Consider the following 24,698-nt stretch of genomic DNA (forward strand, 5'->3'; position numbering starts at 1 on the left):
CCAGTTCACCATTAGCTTTGCAAAAACAACCATTCCATGAGCTTCATGAAGCTTCTGCATTTGTCTATTAATTGCCCATTAAACGTGCCACAGAAAGTTAAATGCAAAGTATTGACCGTACCTGACCAGCCCGTGCTTGCAAAACTCAAAACATAGTGTTCAACATGAGATGTGAATCTGCAATTCGACAATATTTGCTAAACCATACTGATCGTGCTAAGAATTACACTGAAGACCAATTTAAGATCATCAGTTGGGCTCGCAGTGTTGCTCACTTATGCATGCTAGAAACCACAAATATTCACAAACAGAACCTTCGCCTTTGCAGACAGAAGTCCATTTTCAACTAAACAAAAGCTTGGCTAACAGCTATTCCCTGATTCATTTCCTATGACAATGACTTGGCCAATTGACTTTCCTAGTTTGAATTCGAATGAAAGCTTGGCATCGTCACCTTCAAGGACCTCATCATCATCCGCATCCTCATTGGAGGATACATGGAGCTCCTCCATCTCCTCTGCAACCAGGTCCTCCCCCCAACGCAGCATTGGTTTGTGGAGCACGTAGCAAGCGACAATGATACGCAACACCCTCTGGGGACTGTACTGCAGTGCTCCACCAGACCTGTCATGGCACCAGAACCTCATCTTCAAGGTGCCAATTGTTGCTCCACCAAAGTTGGGATCGCAGCAAGAGCCTTGTTATACCATTGCTATGGTACAGTCTGAGGCCGTTGCACAGGCGTCATCAGCCATGTCCTCTGGAGGTAGCCCTTCTCCCCGAGCATTCAACCCTGTAGCCTCTCTGACCCTGGAAGTCCCTCCCTGAGACCTGTTATGGATGTAGGAGTCTTGGATGCTCCCTGGGAATCATGCGCAGGCCTATAGGATGCATTTGTGGTCGTCGCACAGAAGCTGAACATTCAGTGAGTGGAAGCCCTTGTGGTTGACATAGTTGCTGCTTGTTGCCATGGAGATCTAAGTGCCACATGGGTGGAATTGATGACACCCTGCACCTGTGGAAAACCTGAGATCTGCATAAATCCCAGCGTTCTTGCTTCCTGGTTTTCCTGATCCTGGACAAAATGCACAAAGTTCTGTGCCTTCACGAAGATGGCATCCGTGACATCCTGAATACGCTTGTGCATGGAGGCTTGTGATATCCCGCATAGGTCTCTTGTGGAAACCTGGAAGGACCCACTGGTGTAAAAATTGAGCGCCGCAGTCACTTTCACGGCCACTGGCAGTAGATGCCCTCCATGTCCCCATGGTGACAAATCCTGCAGCAGGTGGCAAATGTGACCGACCAGTTCCCTAGACATGTGCAGTCTTCAGCGGCAATGGTTCTCGGTCATCTGCAGGAATGGCTGGCGCCGTCTATCGACCCTGGGTCTAGAGAGGTGCCCATGAGTGACGGCTCGCTGTGGATCCTGTAGCAGGCCCTGCCACCCCTTCATCTTGAGGGAGGTGCTGCTCCCTTTACCAAGCCAGGCACCTCTGCCGCTCTCTTCTTTTTCTTCCCTGCTCCCTGTAAGCCATGAGGCATACTGCTAAATCACCAGGATCCATGATCCTGATGTTCTCCCTGCAGGATCAAAGAGAGAGTCACGTCGGTTAACGTAGGTATACTAAGGACCTCTCTTGGTTAAGTCTGAAGGCCCCTTCACGCATGTAGGAGAGTGCTGTCCACCACTTGGATGGCCAACATGTCGTGCTCCCTTTGGCTGTCTGAAACCCCACCCACCTCCTCCCCACTCCACTTGACTGATTGGCGACAGCTTCGGCCATTGGACTGCATGCTGTGCTCTCAGCTTAGGTGCAGGCATTCTCCTAGCCCCCACCGCAAAGCTGCGCTGTTAGCTTGAACCATGAGGAATACTGGTCCAAACCTTAACAACAACATTGCAAGGGGCTGTGAGCGCCTCCACCAGTGACTACACCATGGCCACCTTTCGCAAGGGGATTGTACAACTTGCCCAGTCGGCCAATTGCTCTGCTGCCCCCTAAAATGCACATTAATTCGCAGTCTGTGCCCCAGGGGTGAAAAGTTCTGGAGCATTTGGTAGCACTTTCATGCTATTGCTTTGCTTAAGTGGGCAGAAAAGCTTCAGAGGCCCAACAGCAAGCCTGTCAATGGAGTTGCTGCTGAACGGTCTCAACTGCCAAAGAATGCTCAATTTTGATGAGCATTTCCAAGGCCTCCCACTCCCAAAAGAAAGGGTAGGGCCAATTAGGGTTAAAAGAGGAGACTTACATGTGGAGGCAGGTGATGTAGCAGAGGTATTAAATGAGTGCTCATACTTTACAAAGGAAGGGAATGCTATCCAGGCCAAGGTGAGAGGGGAGGTAACTGGTACACTTGAGGAATTTACAATTGAGAAGGAGGATGTATTAGAAAGGCTATCTTTACTTGAAATTGATAAGGTACCAGAACTGGATGAGATGCATCTAAGGGTATTGAGGGAGGTGAGAGTGGAAATTTCAGAGGCACTAGTGATAATCTTCCAGTCTTCCTTAGACACGGGTGGTGCCGGAAGACTGGAGAATTGCAAATGTTACACCCTTGTTCAAAAAGGGGTGCAAGGATAATACTGGCGACTACACACCAGTCAGCTTGACTTCAGTGGTAGAGAAACTTCTGGAAACTATAGTTTGGGACAAAATTAGTAGTCACTTAGACTATGCGGGATAATTAAGGGGAGTCAACATGGATTCATTAAGGGAAAATCATGTTAAACTAACTTGCTGCAGCTTTTGAGGAAGTGACAGAGAAAGTTGATAAGGGCAATACTGTTGATGCGGTGTATGGATTTTCAAAAGGCATTTGACACAGTGCCACACAATAGACTTGTGAGCAAAATTCTAGCTCCTGGAATAAAAGAGAAAGTAGTCACTTGGATAAGAAATTGGCTGAGTGACAGGATCCAATGAGTAGTGATAAATGCTTTTCACATTGGAGGAAGGTTTGTAGTGGAGTTCCACAGGGATCAGTGTTGGGACCCTTGCTCTTCTTGCTATATATTAATGCCTTAGACTGTGGTTTGCAGTGCATGATTTCAAAATTTGCCGATAATATGAAGATTGGAAATGTTGTCAACTGTGATGAGCATAGTCTTGAACTTCAAAAGGACATAGACATATTGGTGGATTGTATTATGACACAGCTGATGGTAAAGGCTGAGTTATTCAAATCCCAAAGGGAAACTTAAACAGCCGTCATAACACATTTTTGCAATTTATATGTTTCAAGATGCAGGCTTTTAATTCAGTAGTAATAAGATCACCGAGTCTCAAGAGGTTTTTATAAAACTAAATTATACACTTATTAATTAAAAGATTGTAAGCACATACATATGTCTACAAATTACTATGATAACAACTTCTAAAAAATCCCCTAATTAATCTGACTCTCAGTTACACCTCCGTTAAGCAACAGTAAAACATGCAGATTTAAACAGACCCCTGGCAAAGCACACCCTGGACAGTCGAATTCAAAATGAGTTCCTTTCAGCTGAGTTCTCCCAGATGGGCTTAAGGCTGGAGATTTTAGATCTTAGAATCCCTCTTCTTTTACCAACAGTCTTTTCTTCCTTTATACATATTTTCCTATTTGAATGCAAATTCTCATTGTATCACAAGGTTTTTTTCCCTCCCTTAACAATGAAACCCCTTTCATAGTACCAATTTTACTAGTAAGCTTTGGAAAAATAATAAAACCATGGGCCTGAATTTTTCAGTCGGCAGGGGGGCTTGGCGGGAGCAGGCGGGGGCGGTTATGGAGCCACCCACCACCGGCAATTGGCTCTGCGCCGCCATTTTACGTGGGCGGGCCAATTAAGGCCCGCCCAGTGTAAGACGCGTGCCATAGTGCTCAGCACTACCTGTACGGGCAGGGGGAGGAGGAGTCAGGGCCAGCATCTTGCACGTATGCACACGAAACAGCGCTTCAGTCTCCCTGAGACACGGAGCTGCCTCAGGGAGATTGAAAGGCTTTTGAAATGATCAAATAAATGGATTAAACATTTAATTAAACAAGTCCCCTCATGTGACTGTGTCTCATGAGATGGGGCACGTTTTGATATTTCGGAAAAATTATTTATTTAATTAATAAAAGCTTCAGGAAACCTCATCCTGCTCATGGATGAGGTTTCCTAAAAAATGTGAAGACCGCTTGTCCTTTTTGCCTGCCCGCCCAGCTTAAGGTTGGATGGGCAGCGTTAACAATCACATTAATTATTTCCTTAATGGCCTTTATAGGCCTTTTAAATATTGGCTGGCACGCAGCTGACTCTGGCGCTCGCCTGCCAAACGAAACATTATGAGACAGCGCGATGATGTCGGGACGCACGCTTGATGTCATCGCGCGTCATTTTACATGCCGGCGTGTCGGGCCTGCCCCCGCACGCCGACTGAAAAATCTTTCCCATTATTTAGCTTCTTCTGGCTAGGTGTAATATTTCACCCATTCTTTTGAATGGTTTATTTAAAAATGCAAATTGCCCCCTCGACAACTATGTTGCTAAACTTCCCCAAGTCTATCTAATTAACATTGCAAACGTACTTCTCTTCTAAACATCAAAGCCCCAGACCAGCTGGCTTTAATCCAAATAAGACACACACACATTCATAAACACAGACACCACTAAACTCTATTTTTAAATAAATTCCAATAACATTATTATTCCTTATTATATCTTCTTGACAATTGGTCAGACACATGGCAGATGAATGCAGAAAAGTGAGGTGATTCATTTTGGCAGGAAGAATGGCCTCCTTCTGCATTGTAAAGATTCTTTGATTCCGCATGGCATCTTCCCCCACCCACCCCCCCACCCCCCCAAACCCCACCCCACCCCCCATCCCCCCCACCCACCCCCACCCCTCCAACCTCCCCCCCCACCCCCACCCCCACCCCCACCCCCCATCCCCCACCCCCGGTTTTAAGTACAGCTAAATTTGTCCTTCCCAACTTATTTCCACAAATATCTTTGTGTGATTGCAATAGCTTCTCCAAATCACTTTGACACTTGTCTGGAAGCTAACTTAATATTACATTTAAATTTTCAAGTACCCCCTCATTATCCAATTTGCTTAGAGGAAAATCAATTTCAGTATCCTGCATTTCTGCTTCTTTCTCATGATCTATCACCACAAACACCTCCTTATGGTTCTCTTCCCTGTCAAAATACTTATAAAGTATATTTACATGACACACCCTTTGCTTTTTTCTTCTATCTACTGTATTTGTAATATAATTCACTTCACTCAGCTTCTTTTCAATCCTGCAAGGCCCACTAAATCTTGCCTTTAATGAGTCACCCAGTACTGGTAACAGAACTAATTCTTTCTCCCCAGCAACAAAACTATGAGCTGTAGCTATCCTGTCTGCATTCATTTCCGTCACTTGCTGTGATATCTTCAAATGTTCCTTGGCCAACTCACATGCTCTGTCCAATCTCTCTCTGACATTTGATACATAATCCAAGAGAGTAGTTTCTGAATTTTGATCCACCAATTTCTCATGAATCTATTTCAGTGGTCCTCTCACCTCATAACCATAAACCAGTTCAAAAGAACTAAAACCATGCATTAGGAGCATCCCTAATAGCAAATAACAAGAATGCAATTTCCCTAACTCAATCCTGTGGATAATCCTGACTGTACACTCTCATCATAGTTTTTAGAGTTTGATGTCATCTTTCCACAGCCCCTTGTAATTCAGGATTATAAGATGTTGACTCCAACTGTTTTATTCCCAAACAGTTCATTAAACAGCTGTGGCATGAAATTTGAACACTGATCTGATTGTATTTCTTTAGGTAAACCATATCTTGTAAAAAAAAAAGTCAACTCTTCCACATTTTTCTTTGTTGTAATATTTCTCAAAGGTATTGCTTCATGAAACCTGGTAGACACATGCATTGTTACCAGTAAGTACTGATTTCCACTTTTAGTCTTAGGGAGGAATCCTACACAATCAATCATGACCCTAGTAAAAGGTGCTTCAAATGCGGGAATTGGAATTAAACGTGCCGGCTTAATCACTGCGAGTGTCCTGACATGTGTGACATGTTCTACAGAATTTGACTACATCCCAATGCAATCCAGGCCAATAAAAATGTTTTTGTATCTTTACCTGTGTCTTTCTAATTCCTAAATGTCCCCCCATTGGAATTTCAATGGCTATCCTCAGAATCACGTTTCTATATCCAAATGGTAGTACAATATGATGCACCTCCCTCCGGCTTTCATTTGATCAAGCATGATAAGGCCTCAATTTTCTCATTAAAACATTACCCTTAAGGTAATATTCTGGAATACATTGTGCCTCTGTTTCTGAGTAAGCTGTCTGATATAAAAGTTTTATTTGCAAATCATTTTTCTATAACTCCACTAACCTCCTTGAGTTAAACACTTCAGCTGAATTGTATTCCAGTCTTTCGTCCTGAATAACCTTATCAAACACCCTGTCAGCTAATTGGATCTCCTCACCTTCTCCCTGCCTTTGAACTTCCTGTTCTTCTTATTTCAACTTATGAGCCTGTGATCTCATTATCACACAATCTGGAAAAAATTCAGGATGCTCTCTCTGCAACACTTCTGTTGAAAACACTTCTACAGGCTGCTCAACTACCATAGGCATCACCCACATCTGTGATCCAGCTATATAATTACCCAGAATAAATTGAACCCCTGCAATGGGCAATTTTTCCACTACTCCAACAATCATCTCACCTGTTTTCCACTTCCTCTTTAAATTTACCTTCCACAATGGAATAGGTTTAGCATCTCCATGAACCCCACTTATTATCACCTGTTCCTGCAATACTCCCTCTGAACAACAGATGTCACTATCTCACAATGCTAAGGATAGGCCCTGTTTCTCTTAAAATTGTAGCATCTTTAGCTACTCCACCCTGTATGCATGGAAAGATTTTCCCTTCACACACAAAATCTTCAAACATTTCTGCAACCTGCTCCTCCCAATTCTCTTCGGTAAATTGTGAACACATTCCCATTTCTTTAACTATCACTGAATCTCCCTGTTTTACCTGCACACAAACCACTGGTTTTTCCAGTGCCCGAACCTCAGAACCCACAGTGCTTTTACTTCCAGTACTTTTCTGCACTCCTATAATTCCAAAAGATTTTCCCTGCAATTTACAGCATACAGATTTTGTATGTCCAACTTTATTACAATGAAAATACCTCAATTTTCGAATGTCACTTCTACCTCAGCATCTTCCTTTTTATTCCGAGAAAAAAACTTCTTGCACATTTCCACCCATTCCTTCTCTTCCCTGACTACCTACCTTCCTTTCACCTTCCCACTTGCTATCCTTTTCTGATTTAAAAAGGTGACGAAAAACAGGTTTATCTCTATGCATTAACTGATAATCATCAGCTATCTCTGCTGCTTGTCTTGCCGTTTGAACCCTCTGTTCCTGCTCATGAGTTCTCACTACCAAAGGAATTGAGTCTTTAAATTCTTCCAAAAGAATTATTTCTCTAAGAGCTGCATATGTTGTTGCTATCTTTAATGCCTGTATCCACCGGTCAAAATTACTTTGTTTTACTCCTTCAAACTCAATTAAGTTTACCCAGGCTGTTTTCTCATATTCCTAAATTTCTGCCTATATGCCTCAGGAACCAACTCATATGCACTCAAAATAGCCTTTCTTTTTTTACCATGTCATAGTTCACCGGCATTTCTTCCAACAGTGAAGCATTAACGTCATGTGCTCTACCCACCAACCTGGATTGTAACAACAATGTCCAGTTTTCCTATGGCCATTTCATTTGTTTAGCTATGTTCTCAAATAAAATAAAAAATGCTTCAACACCTCTTTCCTCAAACTTTGGAAGAGCTTGTACAAATTTAAAATCTCCCCACTGGGTTTTAGGTTAAAGGTATTTCATCATCAGAACTTTCCTCAACATCTGATGCCTCCTTTTAAAAATCTAGCTTTTTAAGCCAATATTCTCTGTCTCTTCCCTTCATTCTCTCTTCCATTGCTAACTTTTTCCTCTGGAGATCAAGGGCAGCATTTTCCCGTCAGCGAGCGGGGGGGCGAGGCCCGTATGCCAACGCATAAAATGACGAGCGGTGACGTCAGGCGTGCGTCCCAACATGACCGTGTGTCATTTAGATTGTCAGTTCGGCAGCCACCGAACTGTCAAAGATCTATTATGGCCTGTTAAAAGCTAACTAAAATGATTAAATGAGCTGCCCATTCAACCTTAAGGTTGGTGGGCAGGCAAAAACCCCAGGCGGCCTTTAGAAAAAACATGAAACCTCATCCACAGGCAGGATGAGGCTTCATGAGGGATTTAAAATGTGTATAAAATTTTTACATAAAAGTAATTGACATGCCCTGCTCATGTGACAGTGTCACATGAGGGGACATGTCAGGAATATTTTTTTCTCCTTTCAATATAGTTTTCAAACTTGAGCCAAGCTCCCTGAGGCGGCGCTTTGCCTCAGGGAGATCTGTGCACTCTTATGCGTGCATGTGCGAAAGAGCGCACTCCCGGCTCAGGGAATCCCCCCTCACCTGCACAGGGAGCGCACAGCACTTCCAGGCGGACATCACGCTGGGTGGGCCTTAATTGGCCTGCCCACTTAAAATGCCGGCATGCCCTCAACTGGGGGCGCCGATCGGGAATCTACCCACACCTGCACCCGCCCCCGCACAACCCCCCCAATGGGGGATAAATGCTGCCCCAAGTTTTCACATTTCCCTTTTTGAAATAATATCTTTTTCCCTTTCTTTTCCTGCTGCCTCTTTGTTCCAGTTTTTACATTTCCAATTCTTTTTTCCTTTTTGTTTTCCTCCATTTCAAGTTTTCTCAGTTCCTTTGCTTGTTCAAATTCAAGCCTCTTCATTTCTAACTGAAGTCTCACTACCTCCAACTGTGACTCACTAGCACCAGATATCATTTCCAACTTTAAATGCTCTGCTATACCTTCAGTTATATCTGCTTTCTTCGCTTCGGCAGGTAACCTCAATTGCAATTTATCTGCCAATTCCATTAACTTAATTTTAGTTACCTTTTGAAACCAGCCAAAGTTAGAACGTCAACTCCCAGACGAGTCTGAGCAACTGCCAAAGCCCGATTGCAGTCTCACCACTTCAAAAAGACCTCACACCAACTCCTGAATTCAAAGTACTTCCCATACTCATAACCTTAAGATTCACCAACTCCAAAACTCCAATCCAATCAAGGGACTTCAAATATACCTCACAAAGAACCTTCAACTATGTTATGGCACAGCCGATGGTAAATGCTGAGTTGTTCAAATCCCAGAGGGAAACTTAAGACAACTGCCACAACTATTTTTTCAATTTGCATTTTTTGAGATGTGGGCTTTGAACTCAGTAGTAACAAGACCACTGAGCCTTATAGGTTTTTACAGAGCTAGATTAAACATGTATTAATAAAATAAATGATTTTAAGCACATACATATGTTTACAAATTACTGTAATAATATTTTTTAAATCCTCTAATTAATCTGACTCCCAGTTAAACCTCTGCTAAGGCAACAGTAAGATACATTGATTTTAAAAGACCCAGTCAAAGAAACATGATAGCCTGAACAACCCAATTCATAATGAGTTTCCTTAACTTCAATTCTTTGTAGACAGCACCTTCAGGTGTGGATGTTGAAGTCTTTTCACACTTGTTAGGTCTTAAAATGCCTACCCTTTCACGCAGCCTTCACTACTTTATACATATTTTCCCCTTTGAATGCTAATTCCCATTGTTTTACTATGTCTTTGGACTTTACCTCCCTGATCATAAAAATCTCTCATAGCACTAATTTTACCAGTAATCTTTGGGAAAAATGAAAAATAAGCACACAGTTTCTGAACTTCGCCTGGCTAGGTGACACATTTCACCACTCCTCTGAAAACAATCTAGGCTGGTTTATTTAAAAATGCAAATATTCTTTTACACCTTACATTCTAAACCTTCCCCATGTTTACCATGTTTACATCAAAGCCTCCAGACCAGCTGCCTTTAATGCAACCAAGTCACTCATATACACACACACACACGCACACACACACACACATATATATATATATATATATATATATAGACACAAATACCACTATTTCACAATAAATTCCAATAACATTATTATATCTTCCTGACAATGTCCTATGGGCGATGTTTGCAAGCGTTGCGCAAAGTTGTGTGCAACTCACCTCTGAGTTCCCCTCGAAGTCCAGCTTGTCAGGTGCAAGCCTTTTAAAGGCAGTTGTGAAACACTCCATTCTGAAGTCACGCCAACGTGGGCAGTAAATTTGACATGGGAAGATGATTCCGGTGAGCAGGGCTTATAATTAGATGCAAATCTACCAAAGTTATGTTCCTGAAGTGCGGAGGAATGCGGCCCGCCATTGACAGGTGGAGCAGACAATCACAAACTGGTTTCACGACAGTGTAAAACTGATTTTTGGCCTTCTCACCATATTGTCTCCCAGTCCACCACAACACCCGACGTCAACGGGGCCAGAAAATTCTGGCCTTTGTCTTTTATTTCCCTCTGAACCCAATCTTTCTTTTCATCTTATCATTTCCCTTTCTGTAGCTGATATGACATTGAATTCACCCCCTCTAATCCACCTTCCTTCCCTGTCCTTCCTCTGTTTATTCTTTCAATCCTTAACTCCCATTAGTTATGGAGATAGCCATTTGGTCCTATTATTCACCAAGGTCCCAGATGTCCCATTGCCCTCATTGCACCATTGTCAGCTCACACTTCCAGCAATTTATAGGCAAAATAATTATGAGCTGAAAGGTGTAGCACCATGTCTAATTGGGCATGCTATGAGGTGCTTTGCTCAGCAAATTCTGGGCTATTATGTATGCTCACCATAAATGTCAAACTCTGACTTCATGCTCCCAGGAGCCTAGCTCTGTGAAATGCAACTTTCAACACTTGAAGCTTATTTAACTATCACCAATCATCAAAAATTACTGAAGACATTCAACATTTATTCCTCAAACAGACATCTCGACTAGACTTTTCTGCTAGTGGTTTCCTCCTATTCATTTTAATGGACAAGAAAATCATGGGCTGGCGAGCACTTAAACAAAGTATTTGTTCATGGTTGCATTTTTTATAAGTTACTAGCAATGTTTTTTGTTTAACAACCTACAGTTCTGTGGTGTCCTAAATATAGTAAAATATTTCAAGGCACAGATGTGCAATCAGATAAAAATTGACACTGAGCCAAGGAAGGAGAATATGGGACAAGTGACCGAATGTCACAAATGGTCAGAGATAAGTTTTAAGCAGAGGCTTAAAGTAGGAGAGGGAAGAAGAGTCAAAGAGAATTAAGAACTGAATTCCAGAAGGCATGGGTGACAATGATGGGTCAAAAGAAGTGAAGAATGCACAAGAGGCCAAAGCTGGAGGAATGTAGAGTTCTTTGTAGTTATTAGAGTACAGAGATATGGAGGGACAAGGCAACGGAGGGATTTTTAAAAATTCACTAATGGCAAGTGGGCATCGCTGGCTAGGCCAGCATGTGTTGCCCATCCATAATTGCCTTTAAGAAGGTGATGGTGAGCTGCCTTCTTGAACTGCTGCAGTCCATGTGGCGTAGATACACTCAGTGTGCTGTTGGCATGGGGAGGGAGGTGGTGGAGTTCCAGGATTTTGACCCAACGACAGTGAAGGAGCGGCGATATTTTTCCAAGTCAGGATATGAAAACAAGGATGAGAACTTTAAAATCAAGATATTGTCGGACCAGGAGCCAACATAGGTCAGAGAGAACAGGGGTGATTGATGTGGTTATGATGAGGACAGCAGAGTTTTGGATGAGCTGAAGTTTACAGAGGGTGAAAGATGGGAGGCAGGTCAGGAAAACATTGGAATTTGAGTCTAGGGAGTAACAAAGGCATGGATGAGGGTTTTAGCCACAGATGGGCTGAGGTAGGGAAGAATTTTTAACTGGAAAATGTGAGTCAATGAGAAAATTGAAAATAGTTCTGGTGAAAAGTGACAACCGAAATGTAGACCCATCATTCTTTATTCAACATGTTTTTCTTCTGTTGCATATATATTTCAGATTCCCAGTATTGACTGCTTTTCTTTTTATCAACCAAAAACTGTGGCTACTGTCAATAGTACAATGACACCCTTTTGACTGCATGTGCATAAACTCACAGAAGCATCCCTGGATGTGACAGTGTTATAATTGAATGGAATTGTCTTCGCTCAGTAGAAAAGATCAGCTGCTGTAACAAAACCTGTAGAGGCCCCTATTCCTATTGAGTACTTCCTGCATTCCACCCCGCAGGTTCCTGTTCTTTGCAACGTTTCTAAGTTATGGTTTGATAATGGGCGCCTTGGAAAATTAATTGTACCATCCAAGCTGTCGCTCAGAGCAATCTCATTTACTTTCATGAAATATGAAAATATACCATTGGAAAAAATTGCTCAAATCATTGGATAGAGAAGACCAGTTTTATAAAATCCCTTGAAGCCTACAGCAGAGTTCCATAAACCTGCACAAGACATTGCACTTTTTAAAAAATATTTCTTTGACAATAGGTTTGATTGCATTCCCAAATGATTGAGAACAATTAAGTAGTAATTCAAATGCGGTCAACCGAAATCCTGACACAAATGTTATGCAGATGACGAAATAGTGGCTTACAGACCACTCATATAAGCCAGAGTCCTTGCCTCAGCTTAGGATCACAGGAAAGAGGAGCAGGAGTAGGCCACTCAGCTCCTCAAGCCTGCTCTGCCAATTAACTAAGATCATGGCTGATCTTCGACCTCAATGTCATCTATCTATTCTGCTCATTACATTCTCAAAAAAACTCAAGCAGGTTTGTCAAACATGATTTCCCTTTCATAAATCCATGTTAATTATTTGCCCAATCTGACCATTATTTGCCCAATCAGACCATTATTTGCCCAATCTGACCATTATTTTCCCAATCGGACCATTATTTTCCAAGTATAAAAACAGAAAGTTTTTGTGTTTTTTTATTTCAGACCTCCAGCATCTGCAGTATTTTGCTATTATTTGATGTGTCCAATTTTCATATCCTTTATAATAGATTATAGCATTTTCCCTATTACTGATGTCAGGCTAACAGGACTATAGTTCCCCATTTTCTCTCTCCCTCCTTTCTTAAATTGTGGGTTTACATTTGCTACCTTCCAGTCTGCAGGAACCTTTTCAGAATCTATAGAATTTTGGGAGATAACCACCAACACATCCACGATCTCTACAGCTACATATTTCAACACTCTGAGATGTAGATCAACAGATGCAGGGGATTTATCAACTTTCAGTCCCTTTAATTTCTCCAGTACTACTTTTTTTACTAATACTAATTTCTTTAAGTTCCTCATTCTCACTAGTCCCTTGCTTTTCTTCTGTTCCTGGGAGGTTTTTTTGTATCTTTTCTGTGAGGACAGACACAAAGTGTTTGTTTAGTTCCTCTACCATTTCCTTATTCCCCATTATAAATTATCCTGTCTCTGCCTGTAGTGGGCCCACATTTGTCTTTGCTAACCTTCTCCCTTTCACATGCCTATAGAAGCTTTTACAATCCGTTTTTATGTTTCTCACTAGTTTCCTTTCATACTCTATTTTCTCTTTCTTTATTAGTTTCTTGGTCCTCTTTTGCTGAATTCCCAATCCTCAGGCTTCCTACTTTTGGGAGATTTATAAGCCTCTTCCTTTGATCTAGTGTAATCTTTAACTTCTATTGTTAACCATGGTTGGAACTCCTTTCTTGCTGTATTTTTGTGCCTTACAGGAACGTATATTTATTGTAAACCATGTATTAATTATTTTAATACTATCCATTGCCTGTCTACCATCATACTCAATGTAGTTTCTCAATTTACCACAGCCAATTTGCCCCTTATAGCTTCCTTTGTTTAGGTTTAAGACCCTTGTTTCAGATTGGACCACATTACTTAATGTAAAATTCTAAAATATTATGGTCACTTCCCTAGAGGCTTCTTTACAACAAGATTATTGATTAGCTCTTTCTCATTGCACAATACTAGATTTAAATAGCCCATTATCTAGTTGTTTCCTCAACATACTGTTCTAGTAAAATATCTCAAATGCATTCTAGGAACTCATCCTCCACAGCATTAGTGCTAATTAGGTTTATTCAGTCTATATGCAGACTGAAGTCCCCCATGATTACTATATTACCCTTGTTCCATGCACCTCTAATTTCCTGATTTATGCTGACCCCTACATTACCACTATTGTTTGGAGGGCTATAAATAACTCCCACCAACGTTTGCTGCCTCTTGCTGTTTCTTAGCTCCACCTAAACTGATTCTACATCTTGATCTTCTGATCTAAGATCCTCTCTCACTAATGTACTGATCTCATCCTTTATTAGCAGTGCCACCCCACCTCCTTTTCCTTTTTGCATATTCTTCCTAAATATCAAATACCCTTGAACATTGTTTCCAGCCTTGGTCACCTTGCAGTCATTATCTGCAATGGCAATTTGATCATACCTATTTATTTCCATTTGTGTAGTCAATTCATCTACCTTGATGCAAATGCAGGGTACATTCAGATTGATGCGTTCGCAACCTCTTGCCTTATCTGCTGGAGTACTCTTAGTGTGTATGCTCTGTCCCTTCCTGTTACACTCAGATTATCAATTCCAAAATTGCTACCTTGCTTTCTTGCCTTGTCCTCTGCCTTTATAACTATCACTATTTGGATTAAAGTCTTCTCTACCACCTTAGATATACAACTCCGGTCCCAGCACAGATCAGGTGAAGGCCATCCCAAAGCTCACACTTTCACCCGGACTGGTGCCAGTGCCCCAGGAATAAAAACCCATTTCTCCAACACCAATGTTTTAGCCATGCATTTAACTCTCTAATCTTATTTACTCTACTCCAATTTGTTCGTGGCTCAGGTAAGAGATTATCTTTGAAGTTCTGCTTTTTAATTTAGTCCCTAGCTGCTCTTAGTCTCTAAGCAGAATCTTTTCCCTAGTCCTACCTATGTTGTTGGTACCTACATGGACCACGACAACTGGATCCGCCCCTTCCCACTGCAAGTTCATCTCCAGCCCAGAGCAGATGTCTTGAACCATGGCAGCCTTCTGCACTCATGCTCTTGGCTACAAAGAACTATACCTATCCCCCTGACTATACTCTCCCTTGCTATCACTACAATCCTATGAACTCCCCTTGCTTAAATGGCTTCCGGTACCATAGTCCCATGGTCAGTTTGCTCATCCACTCTGCAGCCCTCACTTTCACCCACACAGGCTGCAAGAACCTGAACCTGTTGGACAATTGCAAGTGCTGAGGCTCCTCCATTTTTATTCTTCTCGATTCCCATATCTGCCTCACTCTCAGTCACACGCTCCTGTCCTTGACCAAGGACCAAATCAGATGACCCTATCCTAAGGGGCGTGACTACCCCCTGGAAAAAAGTGTCCAGATAACTTCCCCCCTCCCTGATAAGTCACATAAAAATTAATTAATTATTTCACTGATTAAATTTTAATTAATATCTCTAATCCTGCCTCTGCTGATATTCTCATTATTTCAATAAATGTTCTACTTAACCCAAATGAAATTCCCTAATTAAGATGAATAGGAAATATTCACCAGCCAATCTAATAAGCTTTACTGCTATTAGTAAACTTTGCTACAACTAATAAAACCTTACAATTACTAAACTTACCCAAGTTTTTGAAAGTTAAATGAGAAAAATACTGACCAACTAATCAATTACCTGTTTTCCAGTGATGTCACACTAATTTTTCTCAGAATGCTGTCGGTCCGCTCTGGAGCCATTGGTTAGATTGCTGTGATGCAGTACTTGGGATGAGGCCTAACCAGTGTCCTATATAAGTTCAACATGATCTCCTTACTCTTTTGCTCAGTGTTCCTATTAATAAAGCTCAAGGTTCTATATGCTTTATTAACTGCTCTCTCACCATGCCCTGCCACCTTCAATGACCTATGTACGTATATACCGAGGTCCTTCTGTTCCTGCATAACCTTTAGAGTTTTTTCCTTTATTTTATACTGTCTCTTCATATTCCTCCAGCCAAAATGAATTACCTCACACTTCTCTGCATTGAACTTCTCTGCCACTTGTCTGCCAATCCACCAATATGTCTATGTCCTTTTGAAGTTCAAGACCATCCCCATCACAGTTGACGTTTCCAATCTTCATATCATCTGCAGATTTTGAAATCAGGCCTTGACCACCACTGTCTAGGTCATTAATATATATCAGGAAGAGCAAGGGTCCCAACACTGACCCATGGAGAACTCCACTATGAGCCTTCCTCCAATCTGAAAAACAACCATTTATCACTACTCTCTGTTTCCTGTCACTCAGCTAATTTCTTATCGAAGTGCCTACTTTCCTTTTATTCCATGAATTAGAATTTTGTTTACAAGTCTGTTGTGTGGCACTGTATCAAATACCTTTTAAAAATCCATATACACGGCATCAGCAGCATTGCCCTTATCAACCTTCTCTGCTACCTCCTCAAAAAACTCCAGCAAATTAGCCAAACACGATTTTCCCTTAATGAATCCATGCTGGATTTCCTTAATTATCTTGCACTTGACTAAGTGACTAGATTTTTGTCCCAAACCATAGTTTCCAGAAGTTTCCCTACCACTGATGTTGAACTGACTTGTCTGTAGTTGTCAGCTTTATCCTTGCACCTGTTTTTGAACAAGGGTATAGCATTCGCAATTCTCCAGTTACTTGGTATCACCTCTGTGTATAAGGAAAACTGCAAGATTATCACTATTGCCTCTGCAATTTTTACTCCCACTTCCTTCAGTCCCTTGGATGCATCTCGCCCAGTCCTGGGGCCTTATCTATTTTAAGTAAAGATAGCCTTTCTAACATCTCCTCCTTCTCAATTATAAATTATTCGAGTGTAGCAATTACCTCGTCTCTCATCTCAGCCTGGGTAGCAAATTCTTCCTTTGTAAAGACAAGTGCAAAAGGTACTCATTTAATATCCCTGCTATTCTTCTGGCTTCACGTGCAAGTCCCTTTTTTATCCCTAATTAGCCCTACTCTTTCTTTTACCACCCTTTTATTATTTATATGCATATAGAAGACATTGGGATTCCCTTTTATGTTTGCTGCCAGTCTTTTTTCATGCTCTCAACTTTGTTTTTGTGATTGGATTCCTGTGACGAGTGATGTACTACAGGGATCAGTGCTGGGACCCTTACTGTTTGTAGAGTACATTAATGATTTAGACATAAATATAGGAGGCATGAACGGTAAGTTCGCAGATGACATGAAAGTTGGCGGTGTCGCAAATAGTGAGGAGGAAAGCCTTAGATTAAAGGATGATATAGATGGGCTGGTATGATGGGCAGAGCAGTGGCAAATGGAATTTAATCCTCAGGAGTGTGAGGTGATAAATTTTGGGAGGACTAACTTGGCAAGAGAATACACAATGAATGTTAGGACCCTAGGAAGTACAGGGGGTCAGAGGGATCTTGGTGTACATGTCCATAGATCCCTGAAGGCAGCAGCACAGATAGAAAAGATGGTCAAGAAGGCATATGGGATACTTGCCTATATTAGCCAAGGCATAGAATATAAGAGCAGGGAGATTGTGTTGGAGCTGTATAAAACACTAGTTAGGCCACAGCTGGAGTACTGCGTGCAGTTTTGGTCGCCACACTATAGAAAGGATATGATTACACTGGAGAGGGTGAAGAGGAGAATCACCAGGATGTTGCCTTGACTGGAGCGTTTAAAGCAGAGAAGGCTGAGGGGGGAACCTGATAGAGGTATACAAAATTATGAGGGGCATAAATAGGCTAGGGAGGATGGAACTTTTTCCCTTAGTGGAGGTGCCAGTAACCAGGGGGCATAGATTTAAGGTAAGGGGCAGGAGGTTTAGAGGGGATTTGAGGAAAAATGTTTTCACTCAGAGGGTGGTTGGAATCTGGAACACACTGCCTGAGGAGTGGTAGAGGCAGGAACCCTCAGAACATTTAAGAAGTACTTAAATGAGCACTTGAAATACCATAGCATACAGGGCTATGGGCCAAGTGCTGGAAAATGGGATTAGGATATGTGCTTGATGGCTGGCACGGACATGATGGGCCAAAGGGCCTGTTTCTGTGCTGTATAACTCTATGACTCTATAACTTGCTTTTCTTATTAGTCTTTTCACTTCTCCTCTGGTCCTTCTATATTCAGCCTGATTCTCCATTGTATTTTCTACCTGACATTTGTTGTACGTGCACTTCTTGCTTTTTATTTTCACCTCCAACTCTCTCATCATCCAGGGCGCTCTGGATTTATTTGTCCTACCTTCCCGCTTCAAGGGAATATACCATGACATTGCCTGGAATCCTTTTCCTCGAAGGTGGCCCATTGTTCAGCCATCATCTTTTCTGCCAACATTTGATTCCAACTCATACGACTAAGCAGCATTCTCATCCCATCGAAGTTGGATTTCTGCCAATTAATTATCCCAGCTCTGGACTGTTCCTTGCCCTGTTCCATGGCCAATCTAAACCTTATGATACGATGGTCACTGTCCCCTAAATGCTCTCCCATTGTTATTTGATCCACTTGAGCCAACTCATTCCCCAGAACCAGGTTTTTAAAAATTTGTTGATGGGATGTGGGCATCGCTGGCTAGGCCAGCATATATTGCCTGTCCCTAGTTGCCCTTGAGAAGGTGGTGGTGAGTTGCCTTCCTGAACTGCTGCAGTCTGTATTGTGTGGGTACACCCACAGTGCTGTTAGAGAGGGAGCTCAGGATTTTGACCTAGCGACAGTGAAGGAATGGCGATATGTTTCCAAGTCAGGACGGTGAGTGGCTTGGAGGGGAACTTCCAGGTGGTGGTGTTCCCTTGTGTCTGCTGCCCTTGTCCTTCCAGATGGTAGTGGTCATTGGTTTGGAGGTTATAGCTGGGCACTTAGAAGAGCTCAAGGCAATCTGTAATAGTCAGCATTTGTAATAGTCAGGTTTTGTGAAAGGAAAATCATGTTTAACTAATTTATTAGAGATTTTTGAAAGAGTAACATGCACAGTAGATAAATGGGAGACCATAGACATAATGTACTTGGATTTCCAGAAGGCATTTGATAAGGTTCCACATCAAAGATTATTACAGAAAATGAAAACACATGGTGTAGGGGGTAACATATTAGCATGGATAGAAGGTTGGCTGGCTGGCAGAAAGCAGAGAGTATACATAAATGAGTTGTTTTTTGATTGGCAGGATGTGACGAGTGGAGTCCCACAGGGGGCTGTACTGGAGCCTCAACTTTTTACGATTTACCTCAATGGCTTAGATGAGGGGAGTGAAGGCACAGTAGCTAAATTTGCAGATGACACAAAGATAGGTCGGAAAGTATACTGTGAAGAGGAAATGAGGGGGTTGCAGATGGATATAGATAGGTTGAGTGAGTGGGCAAAGATCTGGCAAATGGAATTTAATGTGGGAAAATGTGAAGTTGTTCACTTTGGCAGGAACAACAAAAAAAGTAGAATATTACTTAAATGGAGAACGGCTGCATAATTCTGAAGTGCAGAAGGATCTAGTTGTTCTGGTACATGAGTCACAAAAAGTTAATATGCAGGTGCAGCAAGGAATTAAGAAGGCTAATGGAATGCTATCCTTTATTGTGAGAGGGATTGAACATATAAGTAAAGATGTTATGCTTCAGTTATACAGGGCATTGGTGATGCCACACCTCGAATATTGTATGCAGTTTTGTTCTCCTTATTTAAGGAAGGATGTAAATGCATTGAAGACGGTTCAGAGGATGTTTACCAGATTGATACCTGAATGAATGGGTCGTCTTATGAGGGAAGGTTGGACAGACTGGGCTTGTTTCTACTGGAGTTCAGAAGAGTGAGGGGTGATTTGATTGAAGTATACAAGATCCTGAACGGCCTTGATAAGGTAGACATGGAAAGGGTGTTTCCTCTTGTGGGTGAGCCCAGAACTAGGAAGCACTGTTTCAAAATTAGGGGTCGCCCTTTTAGGACAGAGATGAGGAGAATTTTTTTCCCTCAGAGAGTTGTGCAACTTTGGAACTCTGCCTCAGGAGGTTGTGGAGGCGGGGTCATTGAATATTTTTAATGCAGAGGTAGATAGATTCTTGTTAGGCAAGGGAATCAAAGGTTATCGGGGTTAGATGGGAATGTAGAAATCAAAACACAAAAAGATCAGCCATGATCTTATTGAATGGCAGAGCAGGCTTGGTGGTCTGAATATTCTGCTCCTGTTACTATTTCTTATGTTCTTATAGAAGGTGCTGTCTAAGGAGGCTTGGTGGGTTCCTGCAGTCCATCTTAGAAACATGAAACATGGAAAATAGAATCAGGAGTAGGTCATTTGGCCCTGCTCTACCATTCAATATGATCGTGGTTGATCCTCTATCTCAATGCCGTACTCCCACTCCCTCCCTATATCCCTTGATGCATTCCAAAAATCTATCTATTTCCTTCTTAAATATTGTCAGTGACATGGCCTCCACAACCCTCTGTGGTAAACCCTGTAGAATTCTCTACAGGTTTACCACCCTCTGAGTGAAGAAGTTTCTCCTCATCTCAGTGCTAAATGGTCTCCGGTGTATTCTGAGACTGTGACACCTTGTTTTAGCACCCCCACCCCCTGCCCCCCCCCCCCCCCCCCCACCCCCCAACCTCCCCCCCCAACCCAGCCAGAGGAAATATTGTCCTTGCATCCAGTCTGTTCACCCTTGTCAGAATTTTATGTTTCAATGAGATCTCCTCTTATTCTTCTAAAGTCCAGTGAATACAGGCCTAGTTGGCCCAATGTCTCCTTATCCTGCCATCCCAGGAATCAGTCTGGTGAACTTTAGCTGCACTCTCTCTATGGCAAGTATATATTTTCTTAGGTTACGAAACCAACACTGCACACAATACTCCAGGTGTGGTCTCACCAAAGCCCTGTACAGCTGCAGTAAGACATCCTTTCTCAGGTACTCCTGTACTCACTGACTAGTCACCCCCTGCCTCTCCAAAAAAGACCCATTTATTCCTACTCTCTGCTGCCACTGCCATGGTGGTGGAGGGAGTGAATGTTTGTGGATGGGGTGCCAATCAAGCAGGCTGCTTTGTCATGGATGCTGTCAAAGTTCTTAAGTGTTGTTGGAGCTGCACTCACCCAGGCAATTGGAGAGTATTTCATCACACTCCTGACTTGTGTCTTGTAGATAGTGGACAGGCTTTGGGAAGTTAGGAGATGAGTTACTCATGCAGGATTCTCAGCTGACCTGCTCTTGTGACCTTTTAATGGAAGTAAGGTGATTGATGAAACAGCTGAAGATGGTTGGGCCGAGGATACTATCCCGATGAACTCCTGCAGTGGTATCCTGGAACTGAGATGATTGACATCCAACAACCACAACCATCTTCCTTTGTGCTAGGCATGACTCCAACCAGTGGAGAGTTTTCCCCAATTCCCACTGACCCCAGTTTTGCTAGGGCTCCTTGATGCCACACTCCATCAAATGCTGCCTTGGTTTTAAGGGCAGTCACTCTCACCTCACTTATGGATTCAGCTCGTTTGCCCATATTTGAACCAAGGCTGTAATGAGGTCAGGAGTTGAGTGACCCTGGCAGAACCCAAACTGAGCATCAGTGAGCAGGTTATTGCTAAGCAAATGCCGCTTGATAGCACTGTTGATGATCCCTTCCATTACTTTACTGATGATGAAGAGTAGATTGATGGGACAGTAATTGGCCGGGCTGGATTTGTCCTGCTTTTTGTGTACAGGACATACCTGGGCAATTTTCCACATTGCCAGGAAGATGCCAATGTCGTAGCTGTACTGGAACAGCTTGGTTAGGGGCGCAGAAAGTTCTGGAGCACAAGTCTTCAGTAGCATTGCTGAAATATCGTCAGGACCCATAGCCTTTGCAGTATTCAGTGCTTTCAGCTGTTTCTTGATATCACGTGGAGTGAATCGAATTGGCTGAAGACTGGCAACTGTGATGCTGGGGTCCTCTGGAGGAGGTTGAGATGGATCATCTGCTCGGCACATCTGCAGATTGTTGTAAATGCTTCAGCATTATCTTTTGCAACAGTGCCTGCCCTCTCATTGGACCAGAAACATACTGCAGTAGAAAATTATCTTGAACACATTCCAGAAACTCTCTCCCCTTTTGTCCCTTTGTACTATTCCTCTCTCAGTCTATATTTGGATAATTGAAGTCTCACATTATAATTACTCGACTCTATAATTCTTGCACTTCTCTGTAATTTCTTTGCAAATTTATTTCTCCACATCCCTTCCACTAGTTGGCTGTCTATATACTACACCGATCAATGTTCTTGCACCATTTTCAATCCTTACCTCCAGCCAGGGAGATTCCATCCTTGATCCCTCTGAAACATCCTCTCTCTCCAGTACTGTAATGCCATCTTTAATCAATATTGCCCATTTCTTCCTTTCCTGTCTCTCCTAAACACCTTGTATCCAGAAATATTTAACGTCCAATCCTGCCCTTCTTTGAGCCAGGTCTCTTAGCAATAATATCATAATTCCATTTGTCAACCTGTGCCTGTAGTTCACCAACCACACCCGATGCATTCACATACATGCACATTAGCCCTGATTTAGGCTTTATTTTTTACTTTCCTCCTTATTCTGACTCCATCTAATGACTTACTATTGCCTACGCTAATTCTGTCAAACTCTACAAGTATTCTCTTTACCCTGATACTACTCTCTGATATATCCTCATTATCAGCTGATACTTCACTTCTTCCCACTGCCAATTTTTCTCCTCTCCACTTTGAATTTCCCATCAAGTTCCCATCCCCCTGCTAGTCCTGTTAAGGTGTAACCCATCCTTCTTGTACAGGTCCCACCTGCCCCAGAGCCAGTCCCAATGCCTCAGAAATCTAAAGCCCTCCCTCCCACCCTATTTCTCCAGCCACGTGTTGAACTGCTCAATCTTCCTGTTCTTATGCTCATTAGCACATGGCACTGGGAGTAATCCTAAGATTATCACTCTTGAGATCCTGCTTTTTTATTCCGTTCCTAGCTCCATAAAATCTGCTTTCAGGACTTCATCCCTTTTTCTACCCATGTCATTGGTCCCAATGTGGTTCATGACCTCTGGCTCTTCACCCTCCCCCAAAAGAATGTCCTTCAGCCGCTCTTTGACATCCTTGACCCTGGCACCAGGGAGGCAACATACCATCCTGGAGTCACATCTACAGCTGCAGAAATGCCTGTCTACTCTCCTAATTATGGAATCCCCGACCACTCTATCACCTCCATTCCTCCTCCTCTCCTCCTGTGCAGTTGAGCCATCTGTGGTGCCACAAACTTGGCTTTTTCTACAGTCCTCTGAGGAACCATCTCACTCACCAGTATTCAAAATAGAAAAGCAGTTAGAGAGCGAAATAGCCTCAGGGAATTCCTATAGTACTTGCCTGTTTCTCTCAGAGACTCTGGCAGTCACCAATTCCCTCTCTGCCTATGTACTTCTTAGCCGCGGTGTAAGCATGTCTCTAAGTGTGCTATCCACATAATCCTCAGCCTTGCGAATGCGCCACAGTGACTCCAAACACCGCTCGAATTCCGCAACCTGGAGCTCAAATTTCCACAGCTGGTGACATTTCCTGCAGGCGTAGTCGTCGAAGGCCATTTGTGCCTGCGCAACTTCCCACATCCCGGAGGATGCACATTCCACATGGTTGAGATGCGCTGACATGCATTAAACTTTACATAAAGTGTTTACTACCGTATGGTGCAATATAACAACTCATCTGTCACTCACTAATTGTCTCCTCTGTGCCAAGTCCGGAAAGGCCTATACTTCCCAACCAATCAACTTATGGGACTCCTGTGACGTCACTTTTAGATTTTATCTGTAAACTCCCAGCTCTCTCTCTCTCCACTGCCTTTTGGGCTCTCTCTCCCTCTCGGAACTCCTGCTGCTTTATGTGCTTCCCCTGCAGCAAAGTATGAGTCAGCTACTCGAGGCAAACCCCAACTTAAGCACTCTAAACACCCAAAGTAGCACTCTAGTGCAGATCCAACCTTAGGGGAGCACAGCCTGCTGCAAAAGTATCAACTTTCATATCACGCGCATCAACCTTTCTGGGCTCTGTGACAGCGAATGCAAAAGAATAGGCTGTTTGTATTTAACTTTCACAAAGAAATAATTTGTCATCCCCCCCATGACTCAGTTAGTTAAAGCAGTGAACAGATGAGTCATATAGATTCATTGCCCCTAGAAGAACCCAAGCTATATTGAGATTGCTGAACATTGCTGCAGCACAGGCATGGATGTCAGCGCTCTCCTATTTCCCCTCAATATGTGTGGCTCATTACATAAGATCATATCTCCTCAAATGTGAATGAATGCCTGGCCAAAAAGTGCTGCAGTTAGGGTGCTGCTGTCTCACTCTGGGCCCTCCTCTCTCCTGCTCTTTTTCAAGCTGATTTTCCAGTTGCAGAAATGAGGTCTTTATTTAAATGTTTTAATTACAGCTTCAGGTTGACAGCGCATATCTTGCTGGAACAATGATCATCTAGGAATGAACAGTGTTCCAGCATTAAAATATAGGCTGGAATCGCTGAGGTACAGAAAACAAATTGGACCCCTGACAGACACTATTTGATAGAGTTAGACTCCTGCCACTTATTGAAGACAAGACCCCAGGTGT

General features: G+C 42.6%; 1 protein-coding gene across 3 annotated transcripts in view; it reads right to left on the bottom strand.

Moving 5' to 3' along the window:
* chrna8 (cholinergic receptor, nicotinic, alpha 8) overlaps window positions 1-24,698 on the bottom strand; it is a 412,535-nt gene that overhangs the window by 228,136 nt on the left and 159,701 nt on the right. The window lies entirely within an intron of this gene.

The sequence above is a fragment of the Cetorhinus maximus genome, chromosome 2, assembly GCF_964194155.1.
Source record: "Cetorhinus maximus chromosome 2, sCetMax3.hap1.1, whole genome shotgun sequence".
Lineage (NCBI taxonomy): Eukaryota > Metazoa > Chordata > Chondrichthyes > Lamniformes > Cetorhinidae > Cetorhinus > Cetorhinus maximus.